This window comes from Canis lupus, chromosome 17 (genome assembly GCF_003254725.2).
Source record: "Canis lupus dingo isolate Sandy chromosome 17, ASM325472v2, whole genome shotgun sequence".
In the NCBI taxonomy this organism is placed as follows: Eukaryota; Metazoa; Chordata; class Mammalia; order Carnivora; family Canidae; genus Canis; species Canis lupus.
This window is the reverse complement of record NC_064259.1, coordinates 31,896,031-31,909,385: the sequence shown is the minus strand read 5'-3', so window position 1 is coordinate 31,909,385 and position 13,355 is coordinate 31,896,031.

Below are 13,355 nucleotides of genomic sequence, written 5' to 3'. Positions count from 1 at the left end.
CCACACACACACACACTTTCTCTCTTTAAAATAAATCAATATTTTTTTTTAAAAAGTGAGGGAATAAAAATAATGCCTGGCTCACAAAGTGAGGGGAAATGTACGTGTAATTCCTGGCATGCGACAGGTAGTCAATAAAGTATGTTATTAGGCATAAGTTTGTACCACCTCACACAAGCCCCAAAAACAAAGTGAAATGTCATTGGGAGAATCATATGAGACAAATGCTAGCCTTTCCTTTGCAATTTAATTACCAAGATAGGATCCTAAAACCTTATCTTTAAAAGCTGTATCTTTTAGTAATTCTTCGAAATATGCTTATTGTATCCTAACCACTGCTCGTGATGCCTTACACGAAAGAGCTCATTTAATCCTACAAGTAAAATAATAATCCTTACAAGAAAATACAGAAAAATTCACATAACTTATATGTGGCCAAATGGGTACCTGAACTGAGATACTTAAACTCCAGCTGCATCCTCCTAATATGCTATCCCATCTCCCTAAAGCAAGCCCAGGCAGGTGGAGAACACCAGTTTGGGATTTTTGTCACTGGCAGCTTATTCTAAAGACTTAAGATCAGGCTCACCAGGTTTTGGAGGATAAAGAAGTGGGCTACTGCCCAAGGTTTGAAATATTTATAATTAAAAACTCTTCCTCTCACCTTCTGTTTGTCATGCATAAACCAGAAACATGCAAAATGTTTACAATTGTTCAGCACTTTACAGTGTGTGGTTTCTTCAAACTACTGAAGACTATTTTCATTCTCACAATAATGCAAGCCCAGGAAAATATTATGTCCTATCTTACACATCTAAGGCCAAGACAATTAAGTGGATCATCCAAGATCACATAGCTCGGAAATGGCACAGCTATAACCCTTAAGCCCCATTCTTTGCTGCCAATCCTGTTCCTTACTTTACTAGGTCTTGATAGATAAGGTCGGCAGAAAACCCTGTTTCTAAGTGGAAGATCTCAAAAGCCTACTTTCAACAGTGCCAGCAATTCAAAATCCAGTTTTTAAATGGGGAGAAAATTGGAGACAAATTTAAGGTTGATCGGGCTAGAGGTACCACATTCTTAACGGGCCATTGTTGCCTTTTTCTCTTTCCCAGGCCAGCTTTGGTCCACCAAACCTCAGAAGAGATTAGGACAGGAGAGGGCTAGGGATGTGAAACTTCATATCTATCTGTGAATCCGCCAGCACTAACAGAAACAAATCCTTATCTGCCAACTTTCTGGATCAGTAACTGCATTACTGTATTTGGAAGACACCATTTTTTGCCTTATAATCAGACAATGGAATTGGTTTTGTATAATAGTATCTTGAGGTATCTTTCAAACTGTATCTATCACATTCCCAAACCTCACTTTCAGAAGATATTTTAGATGTTTAGCTGGAAGGGCCCAGTCCCTTGAAATCACTCTCCTCTGCCCTGGATAGACTATCAAATATTTATGTTTATATTTTTCACTCAAAATGAAACCATACGGATTGTTTTTTTTTTTTTTTAATTGAAGGGAAAAAAAAAACCTGTAAAGATAAAATTGGCTGCCTGTCCCCTAGCTACCATGATCTCACGGGAGGGTGGAAGCTTCAGTAGCTTTTCAATTCAAGAGGCAAAGTCACCCTCAAACATATGGGGACAACCAAGACTACACTTTGCAAAGTTGTCTGGCAAATTATCTTGTCCCCTACTAAAAGAAAAATAAATCCCTACAGATATGTGCAGCTGCAAGCAATTACTCATCTCCATTATACACTCACTTAAAAGACTAATTCAAACCCTGCTGCCTACACCTGTGTGAGGCAAGTAAACAAGTTATAAGGGGAAAGGGCAACAATGAAAAAAAGCCTGTCTATAATAGTATGTATATGGTCATTTCCAGAACCCTAGCATTAACTTATCAAGGCATCAAATAACTGTTCTCATTACTAAGTGGTCTGGGTTACTCCCAGGATAAGCAATAGATTGCATCTGTTGCTAAATATTGTCGGTCTCTTATGGAAATACAAGTCTCATGCTACCCTTTAGAAATAGCATAAAAGTAATTAATTGAAAGAGACCTTAGGGTCCAATAGCCTCATATTTCCACCCAGGAACAGAAGAATGTATGCTTAAAGGTTTCACGAAGCAACCAAAAATCTGCAGAGCATGAATGAGAGATCTGAAAGTTCTACTTCCATTGGACAGGACCTATGTTCCACATAGTGTGCTGGAAACCTGTCATGGGCTATACGATTTTTAAATTTTTACCACATTGTTATTATCATTTTCAAACTTTAGAGAATGGAGGAAACCAGTCCATGATCACACAACTTGAAAGCCACCAAACAGAAATCAGAATCCTCTGACTCCTAAGACCAAGGCATTAAGCCCTCAGGAGCTGAGTGTTTAACACATGGAATCTCCAGGTTGGCTGCATGTTGGGATTACCTGAAGAACCTTATTATCATTTAATGCTAATTTGATTTAGTAGGTTTCAAGCATGTCCTGGACTTGGGAATTTTCTTCTAAAACTTCTCAGTTAATTCTCCTGTGCAGGTGCTTTTGCAAACCACTGGTAAAACAGAACTGAAAGGGTTTGTGTATTCCTTTTCATAGTGGTGCCAGAAATGGAAGTTTAGCATAGTGCTTAAAAGAATCATTTCAGAGATCATGTAGATCTGGATCTCAATCTCAGCTTTGTAACTTACTAGTTTTATTATCTGGGCAAAATTAACCTCCCTAAACCCTAGTTTTCCCACTGGTAAAATGGAAACTCACGATGATTAAGTTGAATAGGATTATATAAGAACTTAGCATAGTGCCCGATAGGCAGGAAAGTACCCCCAAAAGGTCACTGTTCCTATTATCTTTGAAAAATATAGGAGTCTAGTGATTTAATTTAATCTACATAAGAAATCATGCATAAAATATAATTTATGTTGATAATTACACTGGGGAGTTTGTGAGATATATTCACCTATCTTATTTAACACTCTCACATCTGTGACATATAAGTGAAAATGAAGTTCAGAGATACCAACAATCTTTCCTAATGGCACCCATTCCTAAGTGACAGAATGAGAATTTGGCCATCTAATGGCTAAGGATGGCTCAAGTTCAAATAAAATAACACTTCATACAAATGGAGACTTTTTATTTTTCAAAACACAGCAAAATTCTAAGTTTTTCTTCAATAGAGACTACTTACTATAAACAATTTGAGGAGTTATCATTTGAACTACCTTCAGAGCCAGTTTTTAAGTACAGATACTCCTCATCTTATATACTGGAAGGTATTATCCAGTTTAATCCATGGCACTTACTTTTAAATAATATTTGAGCATGGACTTGATTTCAAGAAATGAACTCTAAAGAAAATGAACATGTTTAAAAGATTCTTTAAGTAGTTTCAGAAAAAGAAACTTCAGAATGAAGCTATAAGAACTTACAAAAATCAGTGGATATAGGATATAGACTTTGCTTTTAGTTCAATTCCTCATTTTATTAAGGCAGCTCAATATGTGTAGCTTTCTAAGAAGGCACAAGTGAGACTTCAGGAAAGTCCAATAACTTGTATCATTACAGAAAAAAAAAATCTTTTTACCTTCAATTCCAGCCAGTCCAAAGGCCCCCAAATCTTTGTCAATAAGGAGTAAATTTTTTTGATACAGATGAAATCATCTGAGTTCATTTTCTTTCATGTTCTAGAAATGACTTCTGTATTTTAGAGTATCAATTTCTTTATATTTTAATTGTTCCTGAAGTTATATAACTATATTCTATCAATCCTATAATCTTTATGAAATTGATAATATTCTTTTAAAATTGCCAGAAAACAAACCTCAGAAACTTGGTCCTAATATATATGAAATATATGACAAGAAAAATTAAAAGCCAATATAGGCAGCAAATGGAAGTTAGATCCAAAGGCTGTTAAAACTAGAAGGGAGCGAGGCCAACCACCTCACCCAACATAAGAGTTAAACTGCAAACAAAGATGTTAAAGACTTGTCTAGTCTCTCAACAGGCAGAAATGGAAAGTTCATAAAACTTACTTTCTGACTCTAAGAAGAAGGTGCCATAACAATGATTTGCTCCAAATATCAATAGGATAATTCCTACAGCCATGATGATTTTTAAAATATGGTCACAATGAGATATTATAAAGGGAAAGAGAAAAACTTACTGATGTTGAGTCCAGATAGCATAAGACTGTTGAAAGTCTATGGATTCTAGGGGCTAGAAAATCAATAAGCATCTAGGGTTTACAAAGAGTCATCTACTCACTTTATAAGTAAGAAATCCACAAAAGAGAACATAAAAAATAGCAGTAATAATAGCACACACTGATTTTACTTTGGGTTGAACATTCAGCCAAGCCACTGATGTGCACATTCTTATCACAGCAGCATTAATAGGTAGGTTCTATTAGTATCACTATTTTGTTTTTTTTTTAAATGAAGAAACTAAGCAAGAGTGTCAATAACTTACTGAGGCCACATAGTTGTTGTGGTACACAGTCTCTTAAAATGGCCCCTACAATTCCTGCCTTCTGGTATTCATATTTACTATTAACTGATTTCTAAAAAATAGAATATAAAAAAAGTGATGGGAAGTCACTTCCGAGATTGGGTTACAAAAGACTGACATCTAACTTACTGGTACTGTTTCTAGTTCTAGCTTGCTCACAACAATGAAGCCAGATGCCATGATATGAGCTGCTCCATGGAATGAGGCACTTCTGGCCAAGGGCTAGCAACAGGTTGAAGCCCTCAATCCAACAGCACACAAGGGACTGACTCCTACCAGCTACCACATGATTTGAGTTTAGAAACTAATCTACCCACAGTATCTTCAGATAATGGCAGCCCAGGCCAAACACCTTGGCTACAGTTTGTGGGAGACTCTAAAGATCCAGCTAAGCTTCATCAAGATGGCAAACCTACAGAAATTGAGATAATACTGTTTTAAGCCACTAAGATTTGAGATAATTTGTGATGCAACAACTGATAATATATCCAGTACATTAAAATCTCAAGATTTAAGGGTATCTGACTTTAAAATCTATTCTCTTATCCAACAATATCACAAGGACAATCTATGCAGATCATAGTTAGCCTATAATATGATGGCTATGTCTATGTTTTTATCCTTTGATTCATTTTAAAATTACCAAAAATTATTGCGAAGTGTCAGGAACTCCTCTACATTCTAAGATATGAAGATGAGACAAGTGAGCTTATTCACTTTATATTAGGGAAGAAAAACATGCAAACAAATCAACATTGTTAAGTTACCACTCAAATTCAAGTTGTAGATAATTACTTTCATGACAAAATTTTATTCCAAATACTTACTTTCCAGATTTTAATGTAGATATCCCCTGAGCATCTAATTTCTACTTTCGTTAGTTTTTTTTAGCAGCACAGAACTGAACCTTATTTTACACACAATGTTATTTAGTATAAAAACCATTATTCACTTCTATCTTTTTGCTCAACCTTAGCACCTAAGTATTTTAAACAATGCTTTATAAAATTAATAAAGTAGATATACAGCAGAGGGGGTATTAGAAAAACCTATAGGAAAAGAACAATAGGTGATCTAGAAGTATTGACTGGAAGGGAATTTTTGGGAAGAAAAAAGGCAAGGGTGACAGCAAAGAGCTAAGGGTGTATTGATTGCCTGCTATAGGGAGCCCATGTGCTGACTCCTCTCCCCACCCTTTCTTTTTTGGTGCAATTGCAGAGAGTTCACACTAAGATGATAATCCATGGCATATTTGAAAATGTATCTGACTTAATTAGCAAAGAATGACAGAGTGGATAATGATGGCACTGAATGTTGACTTTGGGTTCTTGATGGTTTTCAGGAGAATTTGTCTCAGTTTGGTTGAGGAGACTGACAGGGCTATGAAGTAAAAACAGTGACAGAATGAAAAATGATGTGTTTTCCTCAAGCTATTTGATCAAGAGCTGGAGCAGTAGATATAGATTTTTCATGAATTTACATTTTAATATCCGTAAATTTCTTTCTGCTTCAGATAGATTTGTCTTTTTCATCTTTTCAAAAATATTAGCTTTGGCTTACTTCTTGGTTTTACATATTTTCCTTAACTGTCCTAAGTGCTGTATGTTCCACCCTACAAATGACTCTTATGGGAATTACAGCAATATTTAAAATTTTTCTCAGAAGTAAAGAAACTTCATACTAAATTAGTAAATCCTAATCATTCCTGCCAGACTCCTTGTCTAGCAGGTAACTATCTTCTCAAGACATTATCCACCAAGAACACAAAGACTCCATTTGAATTTTTTTAAACAACAGACTATTTTCACAGTTCTAGAGAATGGAAGATCAAATTCCCAGCATGGTCGTATCTGTTAAGAACTCTCTTCCTAGGTTACAAATGTCAGCCTGCTTGCTGCATTCTCACATGGCAGGGATAAGGAGGGGGAATGAGGGATAGGGAGATCATTCTAGTCTTTTCCTCTATTCTTATTAGGATACTAATCTTGAGACACCTGGGTGGCTCAGGAGTTGAGTGTCTGCCTTTGGCTCAGGGAGAGATCCCAGGGTCCTGGGACTGAGTCCCACATCAGCCTCCCCACAGGGAGCCTGCTTCTCATTATGCCAATGTCTCTGCCTGTTTCTCATGAATAAATAAAATCTTAAAAAAAAAAAAAAAAAGACACTAATCTCATCAAGGAAAGAGTCTATCTTCATGACATCATCTAAACCTAATTGCCTCACAACGGCCCCACCTCCAAGTATCATGTTTTTGGGATTAAGGCTCCAAGAAATGAATTTGGAGGGGACACAAATATTCAGTCCTGACCTTCCATTTAGTGCTAATGGAAGGGCTAATGAGCTTGGATAGGGTGAAAAGATGTTGTGCTCAGCCTTTGTTGCCATAGTCCTGAGCAGCTAAGGCAAAGCAATTAGGTCAAACTGGACTATCTATGAAGCACAACTGATAGAATAACCTATATATGAGGAAAACCAATGGAACAGAAATTTAAAACAAGTATAACAAGTATACAGAAATGACAGGAGACAAAATAAGCATGATGAATGCTAAGACCTGAAAGCTGGGACAAGATAAATGACTTTCAATTTTTGAAAAACTGTATATGGAAGATATTGTGTTGAAACGAAAACTGAACTTAAGAAATTAACAGCAGAATGGACAAAGTTAAACAGCAAATTAGTGAGCTGAAAGATTGGGTTGAGGCAATTGTCCAGAAAACACAAAGAAGTAATATTTTAAAAGTACATATAAAAAGAGATATAAAGTAGAATTGTCCAAAGAGAAAGGAGAGAAATTATTTGAAGAAATGACAGTTGAGACTTTCCCAGAACCATAGACAGACTTCAGTACACAGCAAGAGCTTAGACTGTAAGAGGGTTTGAGAAGAAGTCATCCTCAAGACCAAAAAAAATTTTAACAAAAAGAGTTCTGAAGGGGAAGAAGGAAGCAAATCTTCAGAAAAACCTGAAAATTGATGTCCAATTTCTTAGCTGTATTGGATACATGAATATGACAGGTTAATATCTTCAAATTGCTGAAGAGATCATTAACCCTAAAATATTATATCCTACTATGCTATCATTTGACAGATAAAAGCTTTTTCAGATTTATGAGAGGTGAGAAACTATGCCAACAATTGAAGTTGTTTGAAAGATATTCTACAGAAGAGGAGAAATGAATACAGAAGAAAGAGCTATGGGAAGTAAGCAGAAATAAAATTTATAAATTTTGTGGTTTAAATAAAGAGGAACAGGAAGAGGAAGGAAGGAAGACAAGGAGAGAGGTGGAGCCGGGGAGGACAGAAAAGGACAACAGAAAAACAAAATACACCCTTACTCTGGAAGGAAGGAAGGAAGGAAGGAACAAGACCTTAAAATACCAAGAATTCAGAAATGGAGGCAAGGTAGGAAAAGACAACAGGAAGGTCAGAATGTGATACTATCCTCTCCTTATTTGAGATGGAGGAAGGAGCTGGGGCAGGCCTGAGGACAGATGCACTTTATAAATGGATAGGGGAAATAGGTACAATTATGGCTTTCAATTTAGGAGTAACTAACAGGATCACAAAGCTCAGCCTTCAAGCCTACAAAAAAAAAAAAAAAAATGTTGAGAAAGGAAAAATCATAGCAAATAGGAAACAGATCATTGTCAAAAATCTGAAAGTGTGGCAAGTTATATTTTCTGATGTAGAATCACTCCTTGAGATAAACTATACTTACGATGCATTTTTAAAAGCTCCTTTAAAATTTATCTACATGATATATTAAGATTTTTGCATCTATGTTCATAAATGAATGGCCCTATAATTTTCATGGATTGTATGGTGTATATATATCAAAGTTAATCAGCCCATGTATTATTCAAGCAGTTTTCCTTTTTTTTATCCAAGTTACAGAAAACTTAGATATCTTTACTATTTGTGCTTTGAAGAACCTATAAAACACTTTAGGTCTAGCATATTTTATGCAAGGGTGGATTCTTACCATTTTAAGGTCTTTAATGGTTAACAAATCATCAAGGCTCTTTTCAGTCTGGCCCATTTATATCTCCAGATATATTATCCTCAATTTCTTACAATCTGTCATCCAGCCAAACTAGCTTACTTGCAGTCATATGAAACTTATCCCTACCCCTGCCCTGTCCCATTCTGTCCCACTCAATTGGCCTTTGCACAGTTTAGGTCTTCCTGAAATCACCACTCATCCACCTACCTATACTTAATCAGCAGAGATAAATTTGGCATTTCATGTCTCAGCCTGTACATTTATTTCTTCTCCTGAATACTTCTTTAATCCACTCTCTGAAGGGCCTGTAAAGGTCCTGTACATTGGATTAGGTCAACTCCAACAAATACCACTTTTCCCATTTGCACATGTAGTTCAATGCTTGACACATTTTCACAGTTCCCTTTGGTCAGAACCCAAAAGCATGGAACGCATGGTTCCTGCCACAGTTCCCACCCCCATCTCCTCTGTTCCACTGAGCCACACTGACCTCAAGATGCAGGAGCACTTCTCAGGCCTCAGCAGCCCAAGGATACTAAGAAGGGAATTTTAAAAGATTAATCTACAAGAAAGAAGCTGTATTTCTTTATTAGCAGGACCCATCTTTTACAGGACCATCTAGTTACCAAGATATGCCATTCACACTGAGAGAAGCCTCTCCTTTATTGTCTCAATCTCTTCACATGAGCCTATGACCATACCTCACAACCCTGATTTACCACTAACAAAATCCTGAACACATTTTTCTGACACCTTTCCATCAATGTGTATTGCTAGAAGGGAAGTGGGGGAGAGGCAACTGATAAGATGCCACTGGCCTAAGGTAAACCTGAAATCAGAAATGAGGCTAAGGCCCAGCTTGGTACATTGGGATAGTGACTTTAGTATTACCTTCCCTTCTACTTTGATAAGCATCCCTCTCTAGCTCACAGGATCCCTACCAAAGAGGTGATAAAGTAAGATTTCTCATCTGGAGGGGTTTCATAAACTAAAGAATTATACAAACAAAAGGTATGAAGGGAGCAAAGAATTGTTGGCTGCCCTTAAGAAAGGCTGCAATATTTTGTGGCCAGCTTGCACCATTTTGTGTACTAAATAGAATTTTCTAAATAGCAGTCTCCTGGCTTCAAACATTCATATAATTTCTGCTAACTAAACATTTTGTTGACTTCTTAGAGAAAGCACCAGACTTTTCCATCTTCAGATACATGTAACAGGGTCAAAACAATTTAACTCCCAACTCAGATGTGCAAGGTGAATAAATCATTAGTCTAATTAATGTAATCTTTCTTTCAATTCCCTAACTTCTCAATCCACTTTAGACATAATCTGATTCAGTAATTTAAACAGCCCTTTAAAATAGTATTCTATGTCTCTAAGGCTGCTCAGAGTTCCAGGTTCCCTCTATCTGCCCTGCCTCTCCTGCAGTCTTGGCATCCAGGTGTATAGAAGAGTCAGGTGTGTGAGTCCTTGGGAAAACCAAAGGTCCTGTAATCTCGTACTGAGCCTCTGGAACAGCAGCTTCAGTCGGCTTGGTTGCTCCAAGGCTCTGCTGGCCTTCCTGAAAATGGTAGAATTCAGGTTTATTCTTGATGTGCTTCTGTGCTGACTCATTATAGTTTGCCAGGCCCATGAGTTACATCATCGTCGCCAGTCAAGGATCACTGCACACAGCTCTATCAGCTCCCTTAAAAGGCCCTCAGGCTTTTAATTCAGTGACCTTCTGACAGGAATTGGGGTGACTCAGGAAAGCTCAACTGCTAGCTCTCCTAGGCTGACCCTGCAGTCTGCTTTCCCATGGTGGTACTCAGAAAACAAGGAACAGTTCACCCCTTCTCTGTCCTGCACCAGCCTCATTTACCCAACACACCAATTTCTCCAGTCTAAATCTGAAGGACGAATGAGCAACATGCGTCCTGCTATCTCCCTCCTCACTTCTAATCTCTGCACACAGCAAACAGAAGCAGTGTTATTTTTGTTCTCCTACACCCTCCTCACTCTCCCTCAGAGAGCCACACTAGTATTAACAGACAAGGCATCTTCTTTACACCTGAGAAGATTCTGCTTATTTGTTGATCCATCAGCCTTATTTGTTGATGTTCTTAAGGGAACCAGAACATCCTTCCTCAAGACCATTATGGCTTACAAATCTATTATCTTGCTGACTAATCTGATTTGGGTTATCAAAATCAGAGAAGGTCCTTTGTAAAATATTCTGTTCCCCAGAACTTCCCCCTCCCAGCTCCCCCAAGATAACTGCTGAAGGGAGATGTAGCAAGAGTGTTTGCATTCAGAAAGGGGACAGAAGAAAGCAAACTAGGAAGTTTGAAAGTGTTAACCCCTGTGACAGACAGGTAAATACATTGCGGTGAGATACAACACCTTCTTGGAAGGATGAGGAGTAGAGTGCAGACATAGACCTCCTTTGGAAGCTGAGCTCCTCAGGCTTCCTTAGATTTTATTTAATACAAAGGACTCCCTGGTATTCAGGAAACCTGGAAGATGTAGCCAGGAAAGGTTCCAAGTCTGAGTGGTCAATCCTAATAATCCATGGTCAAGGTCCCAACTACTAATGATGGTATTAATGGGGAAGCATCAGACTAGGGATAGCTGGAATTTCCGTGTTTGTCAACAGCAGAGAGCACTAACGCAGGTGTTTTCAGGCAGCAGGCTGAGAGCATGTGTCTGAAACAGTTGGCTAGAATAGGATATCAGAGAGTGGAGAGGGCTTCTAGGGAACTGAAGTAGAGAAATGTTTTAAAGCTCAAACACTGGGCAGCCCGGGTGGCTCAGCAGTTTAGTGCTGCCTTCTGCCCGGGGTGTGATCCTGGGGACCCGGGATCGAGTCCCACATCAGGCTCCCTGCATGGAGCCTGCTTCTCCCTCTGCCTGTGTCTCTGCCTCTCTCTCTCCCTCTGTGTCTCTCATGAATAAATAAAAATCTTTAAAAAAAAAATCACAGGTTTCAAATCTTTCTCCATAAAACATGAGCCTGAGACACTAATCCCTTTCATATCTTCTCATCTTTGAAGATAACCTGAGTTGGAGAAAACCATGGATTGATAGGTGGGAAGAGGAGGCGGAGGGAAGGCAAACAGAAAGCCCAAGGCTTCTAGTGTGTTAGTCCTGTAAGCACTCAAGTCTTTCCTTCACTTTACAACATTGGGGCTCTTTATCATAATCCAAATCAGAGTCACATTTGCCTGCAGACGTTTCTTTTTGCTTGTCCAGTGTTTTTAAGTCTTTGAATTATTTTCCAACCTTTAAAAATTGGGAGATTTCAGAAGCCGAATAGAGGATGCTCCCCAGATGGGAATTGTACTCTCCGGTTCAACACAGTACCCACCACAGAGCTTGCCTTTTATCACCATCTTGGGCTATTGTTGTGGTTTTTTTTTTTAAGATTTTATTTATTTATTCATGAGAGACAGAGGGAGGGAGAAGCATGCAGAGGGAGAAGCACACTCCATGCAGGGAGCCCGACATGGGACACTATCCAGGGTCTCCAGGATCATGCCCTGGGCTGAAGGCGGCACTAAACTGCGGAGCCACCTGGGCTGCCTGTTGTGTTTTATTTTTAAACAACTGATTACTTAGTTTTTCTGCCTGGCACCACGGGCATTGGAGTCTATAATTCCTCCCCTAGAATTCCTTTCCCACCTCCCCTGCTCTGCTGTGCCCCCATCACCAGGGCTGCATTCAGGATTGCCACTCCATGCTCAACCCTGTTCATGTACACATGGAAATGCCAGAGAGAAAATGCAGTGTGTGCATAGTCAGATGTGTTTTCCCAACAAGGGACTAATGGCTTCAGAGGGATAGTCATGACTCCACTAATCTTGACTCTACTACCTGCCTGAAGGCAGACTGGGCTTTTGACTTCAGCCCCGGACAGCAGTTGGCAGTTTCTGGAGATATTCTCACATAAATGCCTAAAGGAACTTGTTCCCAGAGTTGTTATACATAAATTTCCTCTTTCTGGAAAAAGAGCTAACAGATCTTAGTGTTACCTGCTTAATAGTCATAGTTTCTCTACCTTCTAAGAGGAAACAAACATCAACAAACCTGAGGAGTACTATTAGGAGGGTGTGAACAAGCTATGCTTGAGAAAAAAATGGACTTCCTCTTTTTTTTCTTACTAAGTTTATTTCATTTTCTGCCTCCATGTATGGAGTTATAGAACTTATCAAGATCTTGTAATTAAATCTTTAAAAACCTATACTTCTAGCCTCACTGATTGTAGGGCTTCATCCTTCTCACAGAAACATCACTTGTGTTAATGGCAGCATCTGACCACCTTGGAAGTTTAGCCTGGGACTCAGAGGTGACACTGCCAGGGACCCTCTGAAGATGCAATGGGCTGATGGCTTCTCTTCTACCAAACAAAAGCCAACCCTAAGAGAGTAAAAGAAGTCATTTGTGAAAAGTGGGTACTATCTGTTCGGGGAAAGCAAGCATAGACTTAGAAGTGGCAGGCAGGGAATATAGACAGAATTTTGACCAAGGGTTATTTGCTTGTGTATATACAAGAAACAGGTTTTAAATATTTCCTAGCATATTTGTCCTTGATAACTGTTTTCTTGCAGCCCTTCAATTTTTGCCATAGAGAAGAGAAAACAGGTACCACCTGGGGCACAAGAAAATGTAGGGGCAGGTTCCTATTAGTCAAAGAAGGGAAAGGAGAAGGCCTTGGTGTGAGCTTGAAGGAGCTGTCAGAAATAAAGATGGTCTGTAAGCAGTCAGATACATTTCAAGTGGTGCAGTAGGGAATAAATTAAGAAACTCAATTGGCTATGGGTCTAGGCATGTTCTAGAATCAACTTCATCAGT